General features: G+C 43.0%; 1 non-coding gene across 1 annotated transcript; it reads left to right on the top strand.

The window, feature by feature from the left end:
• The first annotated feature begins 7511 nt into the window (after positions 1-7511).
• On the top strand, positions 7512-7584 carry trnak-uuu. Its single transcript has one exon. It is a non-coding gene; the product is annotated as a tRNA-Lys (tRNA).
• The last annotated feature ends 9129 nt before the right edge of the window (positions 7585-16713 follow it).

The following is a 16713-nucleotide window of genomic DNA, read 5'->3' as shown; positions in this document are numbered from 1 at the left end:
CTCTTCACTGGCTTCCAGTTGCAGCACATCAGATTCAAAGCTCTGTTTCTGGCTTACAAAACAATAACCCAAACGGCTCCGGTCTACCTCCACTCCTTAATCCAGAGCTACACTCCCTCTCCACAGTTACGTTCTGCCAGTGAAAGACGCCTAGTGCTCCCACCACAACGTGGCACAAAATCAGTAGCTAGACTCTTCTCCTCTGTTGTTCCCCGATGGTGGAACGATCTACCAAACTCCATCCGATCTGCAGAGTCCTTATCCTTTAATCCTTTTGAGAGCAAGCTAAAGAACCAGTTGTTTAAGGAGCATTTCCACACTTAGCTTAACTATTTTACGCAACAGAATGAGTTAGAAAAATTTGTCCAGCTCTTTGGTTCAACCAAGTACTGAAGAAACTGTGTGCACGTTTGCCTAAGTTGATATTGTGTGATGAAATCGCTATCTTGTATTTAAACAAAGTTATTTTTTTAATATTTTTAATTATTTTATGCACTGCCTCTAGCACTCCATGACAGCACCTGGCTCCAACTGGACTCAAAGCAGTCTGACTATCACTTAATTATGATGTCCCATCTTGTTTGAATTCATGCTTGTGTTGTTCTTACTCTCAAATGTAAGTCGCTTTGGATAAAAGCGTTTGCTAAATGACTGTAGAATAGAATAATAGAAGAGAAAAGACAAGCTAAAAAATTTTTAAAAGCCAAAACTAATAAAAATAAAACAAATTATTTGGTTAATATTTTGTTTTATTCTAGTTTAATTTTTATTAAGTGTGGGTTATTTTCTAATTAGGAGGCTGCAACATTTCATAACACTTGTTTTCCTCCACACGCTTCATTAATAGACATTAATATATGACTGTAAGCCAGCGCAAGATCATCCTGCACCAGCTTTGAACGTTTAATTTTTATCATGAAACAGGTGACCACCTCCTGCTCTGAATGCAGCTTTGCTGCTGCCAGAAGCCTCTTCTGATTGCTTTTGGACAGGGGAGGGGCCTGCACAGCAGCACCCACTCATCATTGAGAAGAATAAACTACTTTCATATACGTCAGTCTGCAAAAGTCTCCAATACTGAAAAAGTCACTAGATTTGTCGCTAGTCGCTTTTAAAAAGAACAAACAAAAAAAAGGTCGCTAAGTTGGCAGTGCACCCCTTGAGGTAAGGCAGAGTACTGTTTCCCTCACCTACTGACTTTTCTCTGCATGTTATTGTACGATAAACGGGAATATTTTTCTCACAAATACATTAAATACATTACACAGACTGTAGAGAGTCATGGTGTATAACAAATATTTCTGTAAAGTTCATATTGGCGATATGCTGAGGAACAGAAAACGGCATGTGTCACACAACCTAGTTCGTATTGGATGGCACAGTCAAAGCTGAGGCACAGCTCGCTCGTGCCCCCACCGGGGTTTCTGCACTGGATTTGATCGGGAAATACTCAAATTTGGCAATTTTTACTTAATAAACTGTCAAAAACGTGTTAGAGTCATACTGAAAATGCATTTTTAACACAAATCAGTGGAAAATATTTATTGTATATTTTTCTTTATCATGTCTGCATCAAACTACACATGTTTCACTTCAGTTCCAACATCTATATGTCTAGATGTTGTTATATGGAGATTGCTCAATGCTGCATGGCAAGACCGTGCTGTCATGCCACCATGTTTGACACCCTCTGGCCAATTACAATTTTTCTTTTTGGAATGCTGGAAAAGCTGCTGCAAGCCGAAGTATCTCCGCTGGGAGAGCGTCAGACTGAAGATCTGAAAGTCCCTGGGTTGATCCTGGGGTTCAGCAAATGCACAAGACCACCTGCCATGGTCACAGTTACTCTAAATCTGTGGTGTCACTGTTGTATACCTTATCATCCATTTACAGTGTTCAATCTCTGTCTGTAAGCACAGAGGAGCCTTAAGTTTTCTAGCAGGAATCTACACATCAATTTCCATTCTGTTCCAAAGGACTACATGCAGATTTCACGGGAAAAGAAAGTTGGCCGCTCTGTGGGAAGCTTTCCATCATAGCAGCGATAGCATTAAGTTTTGTCATCTCACCTCATAGGTGGGAGAAGTGTTTTAATGATGTCTTTAGAGTTTTTCTCAAAGTCAAAAAGATTGAACAGGGCAAAGGCCTTGCTTGCTTCATGTATTCTGCTGATTTTACGGTGGCTGCAAATTCGAGGCAATGGTCGATAGAACGCATTTTCTGATCACGTCCTAGTTTTCTTGGGTCTGTTGCTGGAAGCTCAACTTCAGTACCACCTTAGTTTAACCCCCATCATAACTTTGGCAACCTTGGTTGGCGGACGAGATGGACCACCTGAACTGAATGGGCCGCTTTGAAAACCTTTTGCCAATCTATCTTGGAACCTCCATTTTCAGGTGGGTATCCACAATTTGTCATGTGAAATCTTGGCAACAAAATAGACCATACTTCATTTTTGGAGCAAGAATCCATACATGTCTTTCCATTCTGTTCCAAGGGAGAAAGCACTGATGTCAATGGAAAGGAACGTGGTCTTAAAAGAAGATTGGCCACTCTTCTATCAGAGGCTTTCCACCGCAGTGGTGATAGCATTAGGATTGTTATTTCACAGAGACTCCTCACCTCCAGAGCTACTCACCATCAGTGATGATCATTTTGCAGTGTGGGAACAATATTCAAATGATGTCTTTGTATTTTTGCATGAAGTCAAAAAGATTGAAGAGGGCAAATCTAACTCAATGGCTGTCTCCACTCCTAACCAGGAGATGTGGAATTCGGTCACTAAGGGGAAACACAGCAGCAAAATCAGGCGATGCCCGGCATCTCCGTCAGCCATTCAAGCTTCAAATAAGTTTTCCATCCTGAGCGAGGAAGACTTCCCTCCTCTCCCTGATCGCAGCTTGTCTGGCTCCTCTTAAAAGCGTGATGGCTACCTGGCTTCCCCTCCGTCTTCCACGAAGGCAGTAATGAGACCCGCTTCTCCTATGGAACGTAAAAGCCAACGTCGGTCCGTGGTTGTTCGGCCTGGCTCGATTCACTTTACGCCCAGACTGGGGATGGACGCCCCTATCTCTGTCTTTAAGCAGGAGGGACATCTAGAGTCGTGCAACATGGCCGCTCGGTCCCGCAGCAAACTTTTGCCAGCTGACTCAGATGACACTCCCGGGGCCGGCACTGGCCCTCTGCCCACCACTGATCACCTCTCTCCTGCGAACCCAGCCAGCTCTGGCTGTGCGCTCTGCTTGGGTGAAACGAGGAAGGCCGTATCTGTACAAAAACATACACCTGGTTGTCCGGAGAGCATCGTCTCAACATCTCCTCCTCCCTTGTTTGCGCCAACAACAATAATTCTGGGAGATTCCATCACCAGAAACATCAAACTTTTCAACGCCACTCCCTGGGCTGCTGAACTCTATGCCATCTTCTACTGAACGCGTCATAGTTTATGTGGGAACAAATGATACAGCCTGTCAGCAGTCTGAGCTGACAAAAAAGGATTTTAGGGACCTTTTTAACCTTCTCAGCAGCTGCAGAAAATCTGTTTTTATTTCAGGTCCAATCCCAACACTAGCCCGTGGAATGGGGCGCTTCAGCAGAATCCTTAGCCTCCACACCTGGCTTTTGTCTTCCTGCAGTGCCCACAAGGTTGGTTTTATTGACAATTTTAACCTCTTCTGGAACCGGGCCTCTTTCTTCAGAGGCGACCGAGTTCACCCAAGCCCGCTGGGAAGCAGGGTGCTAGCTGCAAACGTGCAGCATGCTGTACATGCTCTACACATGACTGACTAATTACCAACCACAACACCCTACCTGCACCATTGAGCACTGTATCCCCTGCCAGCGCCCCCTATCAGTACCACCTGGCATCACCACCTACACCTGTGTCTCTCCCCATACAGTCTATTATCACGAACAGAACACAGATACTCAGTAAAAAGTTCCACAGAAGCCCTGCTAACCTCACGTCAATACAGACACTCAACAGCCCACCCAACACACACCCGGTTTCTAAGGACACTCATTCTGGTCCCCTGAATATGGCCCTACTAAACATCAGATCACTTTTAAATAAGTCCTTTCTTATAAATTACCTGATTTTAGACAACAGCACTGACTGTATGTTTTTGATAGAGACATGGCTCAGCACAGATGCCTCCATCACCCTAATTGAAGCATCACCACATAACTACATGTTCACACATGTGGCCAGGAAAGGCAGAAAGGGTGGTGGGACAGCCTCTATCCTGTCATCTTCCATTGGTTTTAAAGACATTTCGTTTGAAGAATACTCTTCTTTTGAATATCACACCATTGTTTTCAGCAGCCCACCTGTCCTTGGAGTAACAGTATATACACCTCCTGGACGATGCTCATCATTCATAACAGACTTCTCAGAGCTGCTCTCAATCAACCAGTATGAGAGGATTGTTATTTTAAGTGATTTTAATTTGCACATAGATAATCAGTCAGACTCTTTCCCCCAGGACTTTTTAAATCTTTTAGACTGTATGAATTTTACCCAGCATGTCAGAGTACCCACGCACAACAAGGGCCACACGTTAGACCTTGTTATTACTTATGGACTATCTACCAACATAACATCAGTTGTTGATTTAGGTATTTCTGACCATTTTTGTGTCATTTTTAAGGTTGAAGGTTTTATGAAACAAGCTATTCCTGAACGGATTATTAGGAAACGCTGTCTTAATGCTGAAGTGGCTGCAAACTTTACTGATCAACTTTACAGCGCCCAGGTTTTTTTTCACCTTCATCCTGTGATTTTATTGTTGACCATTTTAATAGTAAATTACGTGCTACCCTGGATAAAGTGGCCCCACTAAAACTGAAGAAAGTAACAACAAAACCAGCTCCTCCCTGGAAAACTGAAGATATCAAGAGGTTAAAAAGGAATTGCAGAATAGCAGAGCGGAGGTGGCAAAAAAACAAACTAACAAGAAATTATCAAATTCTACATGAACACTTATGTATTTACAATGAGGCTGTTAGAATATCAAGACAGGCCCACTTCTCCAAACTCATAACTGAAAATAAAAACAAATCAAGCGTCTTCTTCTCCACAATCAACCGCCTAATTAACCCTGTTTCTAACAATCCTTCTGATATACCCACTGATGCCAGGTGTGAAGAGTTTGCAGCCCATTTCAGAGATAAAGTAGAGAAAATTCGATCTGACCTGCATCAGATTTTAAATGGTCTGGGGTTTTCATTACCTGTGGGGAAACACTGGAGAGTTTTGCCCTCGTTGATGCTGCAATGCTTAGGGATGTTGTTTCACAGTTAAGATCTGCAACTTGTATTTTAGATCCCATCCCTACTGCCTTTTTTCAAAACTGTCTGTGGCTCTTTTGAGGAGGATTTACTGAGCATTGTGAATTGCTCTCTCCAGACGGGTGTCTTCCCTTCCTCCCTAAAGACAGCCATGGTGACCCCTGTTCTGAAGAAGAGCAATTTAAATGCTGCAGTTCTTAACAACTACAGACCAGTCTCCAACCGTTTTTAAGCAAAATTTTAGAGAAATCTGTTTAAAAAAATATTTTTTTACCTCACACAATAAATTTGACAAGTTTCAGTCAGGTATTAGGACCAATCACAGCACTGAGACGGCACTGGCCAAGGTTGTGAGTGACCTTAGGCTCAATACTGACATGAAAAAACTCTCTGTCTTAGTGGTGTTTGACCTCAGCGCAGCCTTTGACACGGTTGACCACATTATTCTTTTAAACAGACTCCACGACATGGTTGGTCTCACTGGTACTGTTTTTAACTGGTTTAAATCCTATCTAACAGATAGAGAGTTCTCTGTTAGCATGAAGGAATCCTCGTCCAAGAGATATAGACTGACCTGTGGTGTACCCCAAGGCTCAGTTTTAGGCCCCACCCTTTTTAATCTTTACATGCTTCCTCTTGGTGATGTCATCAGGAGACACGGCATAAATTTCCACAGCTATGCTGATGACACACAGTTATATGTTGCCATGACTCCTGATGAGCACAGGCCCATTGATGCCCTGTTAGATTGTATTTTAGATATCAGAGGGTGGATGGCAGAAAACTTCCTGCAGCTCAACCAGGATAAAACAGAAGTTTTAATGATTGGACCTGAAGTTGAGAGAGTGAAACTGGAGGCCAATCTGAAAACAGTAGCACTCAACCATTTAAATCAAGTAAAAAACCTGGGAGTGATTTTAGACCCAGATCTCAGTTTTGAGCCCCATATTAAAAACATAACAAAGACTGCTTTTTATCATCTGAAGAACATCTCCCGCGTCTGGCTGTTTCTCTCTCGAGCCAGTGCAGAGACACTGATTCATGCTTTTATCATATCAAGATTACATTACTGCAATGCTCTTCTTTCTGGTCTTCCAAAGAAGTACCTGAACCAGCTGCAGCTTGTACAGAACGCAGCTGCACGTCTGTTGACAAAGACCAGAAAAAGGGCCCATATTACACCAATTCTAAAGTCTCTGCACTGGCTCCCTGTCAGCTTCAGAATTGATTTTAAGATTCTTTTATTGGTTTTTAAGTCTCTTAAAGGTCTTAGCCCACCTTATTTATCTGATTTGCTTCTATCTTAGGAGCCCACTAGACCCCTCTGGTCCTCTGGTACTGGCCTTTGAACTGTTCCCAGAGTAAAAACAAAAACCCACGGCCAGTCCTTCTTTTATTTCCACGGCCCTCGTATGTGGAACAGCCTGCCTGAGGACGTGAGGGGAGCACATAGTGTGGATATTTTTAAAAACAGACTCAAGACCCAAATTTCTTTTTCTACTACTATTGTATTTATTCATTTATTTATTCTTAACACAAAGGCTGTATTTTGCTTCTATTCCTCTATCATTTATGTATTTGTTTCATCATTTTGTATTCTCTTATTTCGTGGGTTTTCTTATTTTATATGACTGAGAAATATTATTTTTATTCTCAGGGTTGGTTTTTTAGATTGTTTAGATTTTGTTTTATAGTGTTTTATCTCAGTGTTTCCCCACACTACAAGACTCCAGAATTTAAGACAGCGTTTCCTCTTAACTTGCTTTTACCCTCTGTGTTGTGTGTGTGCTGAATGGAAGGGGTGGGGGGTGGCCTTGTTGTTATTGGGTTGGGGTTCTGGGGGATTTTATTTTATTCTCTGTAAAGCACCTTGAGTTGCTATTTTTATGTATGAAAGGTGCTATATAAATAAAGTTTGATTTGATTTGATTTGCTCGTTTCATGTATTCTGGTGATTTCGCAGTGACAGCAAATGGGAGCAAACGATCAGTAGAACCCATCTCTTGGTGTCTTCCTCGTTTTCTTGGGTCTAGCTCAACTTCAGTACCACCTTAGTTGAAACACCATCACAACTTTTGCGACACTGGCTTTTCTGATAAACTGGATCTTTCAAACTTTATGTGTCACTTTATAAAAGAAGATAAAGGACCCCTGTTCTCCAGCTCCTTGACCACAAAGACAAACACAAAGGTACAAAAAGTAAAGGAAACTACCTTATAAGGGCCTGGGTAGCTCAGATGGCAGAGCATCAGCCTTTTAATCTGAGGGTCCAGGGTTCAAGTCCCTGTTCAGGCGTATAGAAATGATCTTTCTCACTTCATTGCTCAGCCCCACCATTCCCTCTTTCCTTGGCCCTTAAAGGCTGAATAGTTGTGGTTTTTTCCTTAAAAATAATTTAAAATCTTCTCATTTGCTGTGAGGGATAAAAGGAAGCTTCCCTATAAACAATCTGTCTCCTATATCAACACTGTTTTTGTCAAGCTTTTGTCCTTCAAAATAAGAGTTCCATGCAGGAATAACTTGGGTGCACCGTGTTGCTCTTTCTAACTTCCTGGTTCCTTAACCAATCATATACGACTCCCCACGGTTACCTAACAACAACAACTGGTATTCATTCTAAACTACTAGTAAAAGAACCGGACCAGAAATAGTTTCAGAAAAACCTAAAAAGCCTCGGCATCCTGCTAAATAAGCAAACGGCCAAACATAGAATAAAACGAGGATCAATTTTGGAGGATCTTTTGAAAGGTGGAGAAGTCTGAGCTGGCAAAGTTTCTTATGTATTAGTGGAGTAAATTGGTGGGCTATTAGTTTACAACAACTGTAATGATGTTTGGGTCAAGTGAATACTGTGTTTGTCCTTATAAACTTATGAAATTACTATCAAATTAATTCATTAAGTGAGACTAAGGGAAAACTGCCGCTGTGTGGCATTTGTTGATTAATGTGGGCTTTGTTTACACTATTTCATGCAAACGTAAATTAGCGCTTGAAATTAGTGCTAGCATTGCAAAGCATAGCAACTTAATGTGTGTGTGTGAATCATCTTCACTCCGCATCATGGTGTTTGCTGGCGCTATGTTCTCCCTCCTTCATAGACTGTATATAAAAGAACCATCCACGCACAAACCTACGTGCAACTCTCCGAGGGGGAGGAGGGGAAGAACGCTCTCCGTGTTTTTCTGTTTTTCTGTGTTTGAAACGCTCTGTTCGACCTTTACATAAGTACACTCTCTGGCCAATTACAATTTTTAGGCAATGTTGGATAAGACGCCATGACATCATTATTCAATATAAATCCCTCAATTTTCATCCAATCACCATCACACTTACAGTTTTTTTTTTTTTTTTTTTTTAACCCTGTCCTGTCCAGCATCCTAACATACAGAACGGTGGTCTGTGTGTCATATTTTGCTTGACAGATTTGCTCTACCAAGGGAGATATGTTATATACATTGCTGCCCTTGATATTTTTATTATTTTTATTCTTATCTTATTTTCTTTAGTCTTATATGTCAGTGCCGAACCTGACAGGGAGATAGAGGAAGAGAGAGAAAAAAAAGGGGAGAAAAGGACAGGATTAAAATCGGGAAATAACTGTTGTCTATGCTGCCTAGAACATATCACAAAAAAACAACAACATAAACTACCACAGTACTACATGATACCGAAAGACAGATAGAATGATGATAATATAAAAAATTACAATAGTCATCAAACGTACCTGCAGATGAACGTACCAACACACAAACATCAACTACATCTAGTGAGAAGCGGATGGAGAGACGAGCACGTTTGTGAGCATGCACGTGTTAATATGCATGTGTGGCCATGCAACAAGGAGGAAATGTGTACCCGCAAGGGGGCCGCGATCACGCTGCACCCCGAAGCATCAGCGGGGGACGGGGGGAGCCCGAGGCCCCAAAGGCCAAGCAGATCCACAGAGTACGAAGCCCGGGACAGCCAAAGCAGACAGAGCAGCGGCCCACCCGGTCCAGAGCAGACGGGCCCCCAGACCGGAACCCCCGGCGCGACGGGGCAGGGGCACCGGGCAGCCCAGGGCGATGGCGAGCAGGCCCAGCGGACGCCGGGCGCTGCAGTGCGGGCCGCACGGAGGGCAGGCGCCCCACAGGCCCAAGGGCCACCCTTTGCCCCCAGCAAAGCCCCACCCAGGAACCCGACGGGGCCCGACCGCCCCAGGCAAAACCACACTTACAGTTTTTAATCAGGGTCTGGTCCTGAACAGATACATATAACTAATTCTGGTCTCGGCCTAAGTCCCGCCCACTTAAAACAGGAAGTGCCTTTTTCAGACACCGGGGTCCCTCTCCTCAGGAATGAACCTCACACACTCAAAAGTGCTTCAGATCAGATCAAACCCTTTCATGACACTACAGGAAAAAAACCTCAATTTCCTTCATCAAGCAGAACCATGGCGAATGGTGTCCACCATTCTTCCATTAAATTCCATTCTTCCATTCCATTAAATTCCATATTTAATTTATTCTCTCCAACCACTGCAATGACTGACATTGATGAAATTCAGCATATTAATACAACATCCCAGGACAAAAAAATGGCCTCTTCTTGTCCAGATGTTGTCAACACCATAGCCCCAGCCCCTGGAAACAGGAAGTCCCATCATTTTAACCCTTTAATACCTGTAAAACTAATTCAAACTCATTAATATCATCCTTCATGAACTCATGGTTGAAAATATGACTAACTTCTTGCAGTATCATCATCAAAATGGCTTCCTGTCATGGTTATATCATTTGCCATGAAGCAGGAAGTGGCTCTAACCCTGCCGTTGGTTGACCAATGGAGGTGATATTTTCCTGTTCTTGTTAGAGTTCCAACCTGAACATGGTTCTACGTGAAAAACGACTATAGCGCCACCCAGTGGCCATGTGGAATTTAATCATGCTCTGGTTTGTGAGAATTCAACACAATTTGTAAGAAACATCATGAACGCTTCAGATGTCATCACTGGTCAGACTGAGGTGCAAGTTGATCCTCTCATGAGGAAAATCCCCACTTAATGAAGATAACCTCTGGAAGAATGGGCATACGGCGAGAGCGGCTGTGCAGAGGTTGCCGGCTGATGGGTCGGTGCAATAGGCCGGAATGGCACCGTAGGTGCGAGGGTCTTCATCGCTGCTTGCAGCTTTAATTAATAATACTCCTGGATCAATGACCCCGTTTTCAGCACATTTTCAGATGAACACAAAAGTTTCAGTAGCTGTAATGTGTGATTTTAGAGGTTCGTGGTGGTCGGCAGATGAAACACACAAAGTCAGAGTGCTAGAATAAGTGTGTCAGGTTTATTCCCCGCAGCTCATGACACTCATCATTACATCTCAATGGGTTCAGCCTTATAAGCATAGCATAGCTTGCCCTACCTTTGACACGGACTGGAGAGCCAACAATCCCGGTAGAGTGGCTTAGAAAACCCCGGCTGGGCGTTCGTATACGTAACCCGCAGCAGACTCTACCGAGATGTGGGATTTCCCCGTCTTTATACTTATTTAGAAAAAACACAACATCGCATGAGAGAGAGGATGGCCGGTCCTTTCCCACAGGCGAGGATGAGTCCTGAGATCCTGTCTTGTAAACATATTTACAAGACACCCTTTTCTCACCCTTCCAAAGATAGGCAGTTACACAGTTCCCAAAACAAGCAGAATAATATAACAAAAACAGTATACAGGTGGTCACTTGGGACAAAACAAGCAGTTATATAACACCAATAGTATACAGATGGTCATTTTAGGACACAAATTAGATATTCCCATATCATTCCACCTCTGGCCTAAAATGGCCTTAATTCATAAAACCTTCACCTTCCCAGATAACATCATCATCTTCAGTATGGCCAGGAGCATGTTGATACTCCTGGCAGATAGTATTGACCCAATGACACACGAAATCTAACAACTCCATTCGCGTGGCATATACATCATTGTGCACCCATCGATCTTGATTACTCCAGTGCATATAAGTGAACTGATCTACATCAGTATCTGTATCCACAGTTACATGATAACACATCGTTCCATAAGGTCCATCTTCTGCTAACATATGTATGTGCATCATCTTAAGGCAGTGTGATATATGGTCCTAGACAATCGTTGTTTAATCCGGCGTATATAAAGACATGTTAATACATTGCATAGCGTCAACACACATAAAATAGCCACAAGAATCAATAATGGTGGAGCTACATATGTTCTAGCGGTGACAGACATTCCTGAAAAAATGTCCCACCAGTGATGAGCACTGTCCATCTCCACCATCTTTGCTGCATGCAAAACCTGTTCCCGGTTAACTAGAGTTGTTACTAAGGCACGGGTAACATTCTGAGAATGGCTAGACATAATATCTTTAAGATCACGGGAGCGAGACAGTGCACTTTGGAAACGCTCCAGAGAAATTCGCCATGGTAGGTGTAACACTTTCCACTGGACAGCCGTCAGATGAGATTCTGTGGTAAAGTTAGTCAACCTGTAAGTTACATTGTGCCAATGCCATAGGTGTAAACCTTTTAAACAACCTGAGAACGGTACAGTAGGCAACTGAGTATGGTTGTGAGTAGTAGCTATGCAAAGGGTGTTGGGGCCCACTTGCCATAGCATGTCGCTAGCTGGTTCTATAAACCATTCACACAGTGCCGTGTCTCCTGTAAAGCATGGATTTCTATACCCTTTAGATAAGAGGCAGGCTTGGCCTCGATCAGTAGTTTCACAGTCCGTCAGGTCATACGTGTGATTGGTTTGGGGACTAAACCATTCACCGTGAGTTCTCAAAAACATATACTTATTATGTACGATCAATGGTAATACCTGAAACTTACAGATGGTGATTACTTGAGTAACATTCCACTGTATCCAACTTACTGTACACATGGTCATATTACATCGAGTCTGTTCAGGTTTTATTTGTAACCATAAAGCATCAGATATATCAAACAATCGTCTCCATTCATTTGGGTTAGGTGTAGTTATTACCCGTACAAACCTCTCCTCCTGTAGTCGGGAATATATCACCTGTAAACCACACACAGTTGCATCAATAGCTTTGGTTACATTTATTAAAACATCGGCAGTGTCATTAAACAATCTAGTTTGCCATTTCAACTGTTGTTGTAAAATGATTGCAGTCTCTTTTTGTGGTCCTATAGGGACCGGCATCCAGTTCCCCAGGCGATGAACGGCCTGGCTAGCTTTATTTCCAGTGTTGGACAACATTGTCCAAGTGGTTTCTCCTGTTCGAACCACAGCGTGTGCTTTTTCTTGACAGGTTGTCACCAATGGGGCTGTATGATTTTTAACTACTAGTTCCTTTGGCAATGCGTCCACTGGGTAAATAAAAGGGTTAGTCCGATTATCTATGGTTGTAGCATTTCTTAACTGATAAATTGGCAATGTAACAGGCCTCATTGTTGTTGCGTTCCTCCAGCCCATTCGAAACTGAACCACTTCCTCCATCGACTGGTGGGGGGTCATCACAGTGACAGTGAGGGCAGCTAGCAGCATGCCCCAGCAGGTAGCACCACCAGGTCTCAGGCGGGCCCTAGCGAGGATCCTTCTGCGTCCCCTCCTTATTGGATCTTCCGATCAACCTCCTCCACTCCCACTCAGACATCCACCAGGCACACCAGGCTGAAAGAGACACATGACTTCAGAAGAATATAGCACACAGCATTAGTCTTTTAAATCCAAATCCCCCTTGACCTCTAGTAGTAAACACCTGTGGTGTTGTTATTTCTTGCACCATTGTCATTTTACATGGTTTTATTACCAGCTGAGCTATTTTGTCACCTTTAGTGACCACAAACGGTTCAGCAGCTATATTTACTTGTCAGGTCCAAAACCTGCTGAGCCGTGGCTCGCAGTGGAATTTAGCATCATTTTGTTTTTTCCACATTTTAACACTTTCGCACCATGACCATTTGAGTGAGTGGTGTCACTCCTTCTGCAAGGGGTCTGTTATTAATTTGTTTAACCACCTCTGGTAAATTGCGCTTCCAATTATCTAAACTATTATCACCTGAGGCTTTCCTCAGTGAGGATTTTAATAATCCATTTAGTCTTTCAATTAACTCATAACTCATCTACCTCTGCCAGAGCCACGATCACACAACTGGACTAAGTCAACCACTTACTGCAACCTATAACTGTCGCTCTGATACTATATATCATATAATTATACAATATTTGTATCCTTTGCACATCATCCAACATTCTGTATCATCTTTGCACATCCTTTATTTACATAGTCATCATCTTGCCACTGCACTTTATCTGCCAATCCACTCTGGATTTCTATCTTTATTTTATTTCTATTTTTATTCCACTTTTACTTCTATTTTTTATTCTGTCTAACCCTGCTGCTTGTGGGTGATATGGAATGTGATAAATCCATTCTACATGGTTTTCCCATAACGTTGCCTTTTGATTACTAAATTTACAGGGGTGAACTATCAATACTCCAGAATAAGTATCTACAGCAGTACATGCATATTTACAGTTCTGTGAGACTGGCAATGGTCCAGTAAAATCCATCTGCCAGATTTTCTAATTCCCTTATCATCCCTTGTACAGCAGAAGCAGGTCTGTCTACAGCATTTAACATTAATGTCAACACCAGGGATCTGTAATGTGGAGGACTGGTTTTTATCAGATGATCCCGTACTGATTTGGGCACATGCATATCAGCCCATGCATCAGCCGTTCCCAGAAACACTCCTTCCCTCATCATTAACTGAGCCACCCGTTGCACAGCATCTCTGATAGTATACCAGGGCCGGGTAATTGGTGCCCAATCACCGGGCATGCGGAACACAGTTCCGGTTGCAAGGGCGTACAAAGAAAACACAGATGCCGTGGCTCCACGCAAATCCATCATTGCATCCCTGTATGCGGCATTAACATCAGGGTTTCTGGATAAACTGACAAATTTATGTGCATCCCCCTGATCCACATCAGTTTGATGGGCCCCTTCATCCAACAATCTTACCAGCCATGAATCCAGGGGCTCCTCCACCCCCTGCCTGAATTTTCTCCCCAGATGTGACACCTCCTCTGCAGTATAATCCTCTGTAATTCTCTGAAACAGTGCTGCAGGGGGTCGTGGTTGCACCATAATGGGCTGCCCATCTTCATCGAACATGAGGTCACCCAGCCCGTCTACAGCCTGAACAGGGGCTGCAGGACCCATATTCTCAGTCTGGCGACGACGGGTCACTGGATTTGCCTGATACCAGTCTAACCCTTCAGCGTCGTCCCAGACATCCTCATCCCATTTCATGGGATCCCAACTAGCATCCTCCCGTACCCGTGCAGCCACGGTACGGACTTTGGCAGGGTCAGTACGGCGGGGCGGTCTCTTCCGCATTTGCCGCCGAGTCTGAGCCAAACCCACCAAAGCTTTGTTCAAACAGTGATTCAGTGCGTCTTTCTCTGCCTGCATTTTCATTACTTCTTGCCTGGCTAAAGACAGCTGTGTTTCCAACTGTTCTTTTTCATCAGTTAACTTTTTACACTTCTCCTGCGATACACGCCATGCTGATGCACAAAACCACGCACGCCTCTGAACCCCCCCCAACGGGGATTTCAGAGGAACAACAATTTCTTTTAGCGCAGGCAATGCAGCCGCTAGAGAGCCGTCCTTTACAGCATCTCCCCACGGCTCGGGACGACCACCGCCGTCCCGCAGACAGAGCGCAACTTCGCTCCATTCGCCAGTCCAACCTGGCACATCAGATTGCTCCACGGTGGGAGACTTCTTATTCTGTTTCATAAACATTTCCGCAGCCACCAAATAATATCAATTACAATTTATTAAAAGTTCGTGACGCCAATAATGTAATGTGTGATTTTAGAGGTTCGTGGTGGTCGGCAGATGAAACACACAAAGTCAGAGTGCTAGAATAAGTGTGTCAGGTTTATTCCCCGCAGCTCATGACACTCATCATTACATCTCAATGGGTTCAGCCTTATAAGCATAGCATAGCTTGCCCTACCTTTGACACGGACTGGAGAGCCAACAATCCCGGTAGAGTGGCTTAGAAAACCCCGGCTGGGCGTTCGTACGTAACCCGCAGCAGACTCTACCGAGATGTGGGATTTCCCCGTCTTTATACTTATTTAGAAAAAACACAACATCGCATGAGAGAGAGGATGGCCGGTCCTTTCCCACAGGCGAGGATGAGTCCTGAGATCCTGTCTTGTAAACATATTTACAAGACACCCTTTTCTCACCCTTCCAAAGATAGGCAGTTACACAGTTCCCAAAACAAGCAGAATAATATAACAAAAACAGTATACAGGTGGTCACTTGGGACAAAACAAGCAGTTATATAACACCAATAGTATACAGATGGTCATTTTAGGACACAAATTAGATATTCCCATATCAGTAGCCTAAAGTTAATGTTATTTGGCTCATGAGTTTGCATCTTTATTTTATAATTATTACTAAGATTATAGTTAATGATGTCATCAGTCGTATTTTACATCATTCTTAAATTTGAACTCTGTAAAGCACTTGGTGTTACATTTAATTCTGTGTTAATTTAAATAGCATTTTTTTAAATATCAAAGGAATGATCTAATTTACATGTTTAAATGACATCATAATTCTCTATGGCAACCAGTGGTGTAGTCCAGGGTATACGGCGGTATACGGCGTAGACCCACTTATTTTTCAGTCAGCATTGCGTATACCCACTTCTAAATCCCCCTGATGTGCACCATTCAGTAATATCTGTGAGCCAGGTCGCCCATTTTTTCCTTAAGGATCATGAAGCCACGACCCACCCTCTTCTGCCTCTAATTGGCTGGTACTCGCAGCCTTCACTGATTAGATTGGTTAACTTTAGACATGAGTACAGATGAGCCAATCAGAGGCAGAGGAGGGCGGGTCATGCCGAGAAAAATATTGCTAACACCTCAGGTGACAGTGGAAAAAGAAAACTCGCTAACGGCAGACAGCAGGCGGCGGTATGCCAACCCAGTTGATGAAGGACATCATCCTGCAGTGAGTTTTAAGGTGGTTTCCAAATATTAACATCAATGGCCCACCAACTTATAGGTTTGATCCTAGAAAATATACAAGGACCTGGTTGAAAAGCCATCGTAATGCCTCTTCTTTGCGTTCCAGACAGTGCAGGGTGAAAACCCCTGAAAGCAAATCTGTCTGGAATGTACTTTAGTATGTATCCCCTTTAATGAACATGAAATGAATGAACATGCCCACTGAAGAAAGTACAAGCTGAGTGAAAGCTGATCCTCTTTTCCCTTTGTATAAAGTCTTTAGTCTGATATTCAAAAAATGAAATTCAATATTTGTAGCAATATTTATGTACATGCAGTTATTGAAAACAAAATTATTCATTTACATTTGCTGACAGTGCACTTTTAA

Source organism: Melanotaenia boesemani, chromosome 24, assembly GCF_017639745.1.
Source record: "Melanotaenia boesemani isolate fMelBoe1 chromosome 24, fMelBoe1.pri, whole genome shotgun sequence".
NCBI lineage: Eukaryota > Metazoa > Chordata > Actinopteri > Atheriniformes > Melanotaeniidae > Melanotaenia > Melanotaenia boesemani.
This window is presented reverse-complemented; position numbering and strand designations above follow the sequence as displayed.